The sequence below is a fragment of the Diabrotica undecimpunctata genome, chromosome 11 (genome assembly GCF_040954645.1).
Source record: "Diabrotica undecimpunctata isolate CICGRU chromosome 11, icDiaUnde3, whole genome shotgun sequence".
Classification (NCBI taxonomy): Eukaryota; Metazoa; Arthropoda; class Insecta; order Coleoptera; family Chrysomelidae; genus Diabrotica; species Diabrotica undecimpunctata.
Window position 1 is genome coordinate 11,921,252 of NC_092813.1, and position 5,492 is coordinate 11,926,743.

The window sequence follows — 5,492 nt, forward strand, 5'->3', positions numbered from 1 at the left end:
GCGTCCGATGGGAGACAGATACTCCACACGGATATGAACCTTACACTTGTCCGCATAATACTGGGCGTAACTCATCTCTGAACCATCTACCATAGGGAGAGTACTATCAGCATTTTGGGAGAAGTCCACATAATCAATTCTGTAAGTCCTGTTGTTGTAAAATGTCAGTACACTAGATCCTATAATTTTACTTTGGAATTCTTTTCTGGGCTCTGGATCTCTAATCTCTAGAAACATGTTGTAACAAGTGTCCTCACGAAGGACTTTAAATGCTAGTTCGATATTCATCATAACTTGATTTTCATGTTGCCGAATAAATGTAAAATATCCAGGCCACCGTGATAATTTGTGCTCATGTATATTAATTTGACTTTTGGGATCATGAGAGTCTCTTTGAAGCAACGTGCCCTTGCATTGCTGATAGACATTTTCTGATCAGTATGTTAAAAAGTTGTATATAATGAAAGTCGCCCCAGGCCAGTTCACTGACCATGCGGATGTGAATTCTGATTTTTTTCTCCAGCTTCGTTTTCCACAAATTTCTCCAATGGGTCTGGACTTATTCTTTGTGCTGTATACAGCACTGTTCCATCAAATAAATACCCAGACAATGTGCCTCGAAGATCTTGATGAATAACTTTTTTTCGTGCACTGGTGTAATCAACTTCCGAATTAAAATCAATAAGGTATTGAAATAATAAGGATTTTCATGTTTGTATTAGGAAAATATTAACGGAAATAGGATGGAAAAATTTTCCACGGGATACAGGATGGTTAATTGGAAACAAATGGGCGAGGTACTCTGCAGTGCAAAAATCGAGGAGGGACTGAAAAGAAAGATTGTGGTGAGGCCTGAGTTGGTGTACGGCTGAGAACTGTGGCATGTCAAGAAGATTCAGGAAAAGAAGATGCAGGTAGCTGAAATGAAAATGTGGATCTAGAAGGAACAGGATAAGAAACGAGTTGATTAGGGAAAGAGCCGGGGTAACTAGTCTCAAAAAACGCGGTTCATGTGGGACGAAGGAAAACCGAAGAAATGATGAAAATATTGGTAGAGGACATGAGAAAGAAATCTGATGACACGACGGAAAAAATTAATAGCGAAGAAGAAAAGAGGGTTTGATCGAGTTAATTAAGGAAAGAGCCGGGGTAACTAGTCTCAAAAAACGGGGTTCATGTGGGACGAAGGAAAACCGAAGAAATGATGAAAATACTTGTAGAGGACTTGAGAGAGAAAGCTGATGACACGACGGACAAAAATTAATAGCGAAGAAGAAAAGAGAGTTTGATCGAGTTGATTAGGGAAAGAGCCGGGGTAACTAGTCTCAAAAAACGCGGTTCATGTGGGACGAAGGAAAACCGAAGAAATGATGAAAAGATTGGTAGAGGAGTTGAGAGAGAAAGCTGATGACACGACGGACAAAAATTAATAGCGAAGAAGAAAAGAGAGTTTGATCGAGTTGATTAGGAAAAGAGCCGGGGTAACTAGTCTCAAAAAACGGGGTTCATGTGGGACGAAGGAAAACCGAAGAAATGATGAAAAGATTGGTAGAGGACTTGAGAGAGAAAGCTGATGACACGACGGACAAAAATTAATAGCGAAGAAGAAAAGAGAGTTTGATCGAGTTGATTAGGAAAAGAGCCGGGGTAACTAGTCTCAAAAAACGGGGTTCATGTGGGACGAAGGAAAACCGAAGAAATGATGAAAAGATTGGTAGAGGACTTGAGAGAGAAAGCTGATGACACGACGGACAAAAATTAATAGCGAAGAAGAAAAGAGAGTTTGATCGAGTTGATTAGGGAAAGAGCCGGGGTAACTAGTCTCAAAAAACGGGGTTCATGTGGGACGAAGGAAAACCGAAGAAATGATGAAAAGATTGGTAGAGGAGTTGAGAGAGAAATCTGATGACACGACGGACAAAAATTAATAGCGAAGAAGAAAAGAGAGTTTGATCGAGTTGATTAGAGAAAGATCCGGGGTAACTAGTCTCAAAAAACGGGGTTCAATGTGGGATGAAAGAAAACCGAAGAAATGATGAAAAGACTGGTAGGGACTTGAGGGAGAAGACGACACGATGGAAAAAAATTAATAGCGAAGAAGAAAAGAGAGTTTGATACCAAATTATATATACATCTGCCAACCTTTTAGACTATCTATGCACAAGTAACTCTCAAGAGTTAGTTAGATCGGCAGCTTTAATAATTTAATATTAAATTATTTTCCCCTAATAAAGACATGAAAATCCTTATTATTTCAATACCTTGTTGACTTTCATTCGGAAGTTGATCACACCAGTGGACGAAAAAAAGTTATTCATCAAGCTCTTTGAGGCACATTGTCTGGGTATTTATTTGATGGAACAGTGCAGTATACAGCACAAAGAATAAGTCTAGACCCATTGGAAAAATTTGTGGAAAACGAAGCTGGAGAAAAAAAATCAGAATTCACATCAGGATGGTCAGTGAACTGGCCTGGGGTGATTTTCATTACATACAACTTTTTAACATACTGATTAGAAAATGTCGTTGCTTCAAAGAGACTCATGATCCCAAAAGTCAAATTAATATACATGAGCACAAATTATCACGGTGGCCTGGATATTTTACATTTATTCGGCAACATGAAAATCAAGTTATGATGAATATCGAACTAGCATTTAAAGTCCTTCGTGAGGACACTTGTTACAACATGTTTCTAGAGATTAGAGATCCAGAGCCCTGAAAAGAATTCCAAAGTAAAATTCTAGGATCTAGTGTACTGACATTTTACAACAACAGGACTTACAGAATTGATGATGTAGACTTCTCACAGAATCCTGAGAGTACTCTCCCTGTGGTAGATCGTTCATAGATGAGCTACGTCCAGTATTATGCAGGCAAGTATAAGATTCATATTCGGGAACGACGTCAACCCCTATTAGTGTGATACCAGACATAGGGAAATACGAGCTGGAAATTCTGAAGTTGTGTATTTAATTCCAGAATTATGTAAACTAACAATTAACTATCTCGGATCACACTCGAGTAGGACCAGTAGACCGTATTAGGAAACTTCAAGAATTTTGTAAGCGGTTCCTGCGATGCCCTGAAGCAGTCACGGAACTCCGGAGATGGGAATTCCAATTATAAGATCGTCTCATACAATTTTAAGGAAGAGTTCTTTCTAGGGAAATTATAGTAGCAGCTACCAATTCAAGATACCCTGCTGAGCCTAAAGCAGATTAGTAAAAATTTTTCTAGTAAAACAAAAAATTAATGTTACGACTTTTTGCATACCTTACAAACTGCAAGATGAATGCAATGGGACATAGGGCAACCACAAATTTATGATATACTTGATGACATAACTAATACATTCTGTAACGCAAGAGAAAACGTTGCGGCTATAATGTACTCGACACTTATAATGTGTGTATTGCCAACCAATCAAATTGGCAGATATGGGTCAAGAAAGAGAAATATGTATTAAGCTGTGTAAAAGATGAGAACTACGGTTTTCTAAAAAGAACTATTAATAGGGCAGGTGGTTGTAATTCTTTGGTGGTTTCTATGGGGTTTGGTTTCTCCAAGGAATGTGTGGGAGGAGGAATCGGGTTATAGCACAGCATCAGGAAATATGTTATGAAAGGATTTGTTAGCTTAGTTGCAGTGTTCATATCAGCAGTGCGTTGTTTGTTATATTATTACGAACTTAAACCCATTGAATCAACATTTCTCTACTAAATATTTCAATATGACAAAAATTATGAATCATATACGTGTTTGAAAAATGTTGAAAAAATGTTGCGAGGGACACATTATATACACAGATAGAAATTAGTATTATCTAGCTTAATTTTTTTAGAATATATACCCAACTTATAAATAGTTTTGTATTAAAATGTGTTTTTTCTAACATAAATTACAATCAACTCAATTACTTTTATAAACTAGATCCATGATGTATCATTACTATTATAAATATAATATAAAAATATGTAATTCTAATAAAAACTTATGTGCTTTCAGTACGTTATCGGTGAGTCGACAGTGCGAGACATTTTAAAACAAAAGGGCAAACTTCTTTCATTTGCATCAATGTCAGAAAGCTGTTCTGCCATGAAGAAAAGAAAAACAATGAGAACCTCGTCTTACGTAGAATTAGATCCAATGGTCCATGCTTTGGAAGCTACCGCAGAAAAGTGTAACCTGAAATTATTGCTAACGAGCCAGTGAGATTCAAAATTGTAATAAACAAAGAAATAATAAAACAAGTATCGAAATTTAACTATCTCAAAAATCTTAGGAACAACAGAGATAAAAAACTGAAGGCGATAGCAGCTAAAACTTTAAGAGACGGACTCCCTAATACACAAATCAAAGACATATGTAAAGTACATGATATCGTCAGATGGGGACGCCAAAGAAGACGAGACTTGCCCGAATAGTAAGAGATGGAAAACCAGAAGGTAAAAGACCACAAGGCAGACCCCTAAAAGATGGAGCTGGCAGTCAACATCCCAAATACTGCTAAATCAGACCGAAAACAACAGGCCTTAAGGCCTAACATACAAAAAAGAAGTTCTTGGAGGAGAGAATGTGGACGCAGCAAACCTGCAAGAGTGGTTAGACTACGACGCTACTGACCGGGGATTTGAGCATTTAATGGATGAAGACATCCTAAGAAAATACCAAGGGAAAAACGGGAAAAGTAATGAAGAAGAAGAGGAGCTTGTATCTGGTGGACGACTGACTCAGGAAGCAGCTTTGTGTTACGTGACTGAACTTCAAGAATATCTAGAGGACCGGGACGAAGAAGTTTTTTTCAGTTTTCCACCCAAAGAAGCAAAAACAAATAACAGACTACTTTCAAAAAGTGTAAAAATGTAAGTACACATTGAAAATTGTAAATTAAAGCTTTAGGGGGAAACATTTTTATGTTTGGAAGTTATGTACTTGACTTCCAGTTACGGCTTATCCACGACAACCGTGCCAATCAACTCCACGGATAAACGGCAATTGACCGTATTATTATTATACCTGTGCTATTTAAAATTGCGCGGGAAATATAGAAAAATAAGCATCGTTAACGGAAATGCTTTTACAGAAAGGCATGGAAATAAAAAATAAGTTCTATGAACAACTGTGTGTGCTAATTAGAAGAGTACCAAAATATGACAAATCGTGGGAGATATGAATGCGAAAATAGGAAGAGAAGATATTTATAAGAATATAACAAGTGATAAAAGCCTGCAAAAAAAGTAATAGAATTTTCAATAGAACATAACCTTTTGCTTCGGAATACAGGACGGAACTTTTAGGAAACGACTCTAGCTATGATACATGGACTATATATTTGGAAACTGGAATGTGAGGACACTAAAGAAACCAGGAGCTCAAACCGCACCTCTGCAAGAACTAAAAAGATATAAGCTCATGGTTACTGCTCTTCAGGAAACCAGATAACTGGAAAAAGGGGTCAGGGACACTAAAAAGCACACAGTTCTATATAC

At 37.3% G+C, this 5,492-nt stretch overlaps 1 pseudogene; it reads left to right on the forward strand.

Moving 5' to 3' along the window:
* Nucleotides 1–1,036: 1,036 nt before the first annotated feature.
* LOC140452673 (piwi-like protein Siwi) lies at nucleotides 1,037–3,469 on the forward strand (annotated as a pseudogene).
* The last annotated feature ends 2,023 nt before the right edge of the window (nucleotides 3,470–5,492 follow it).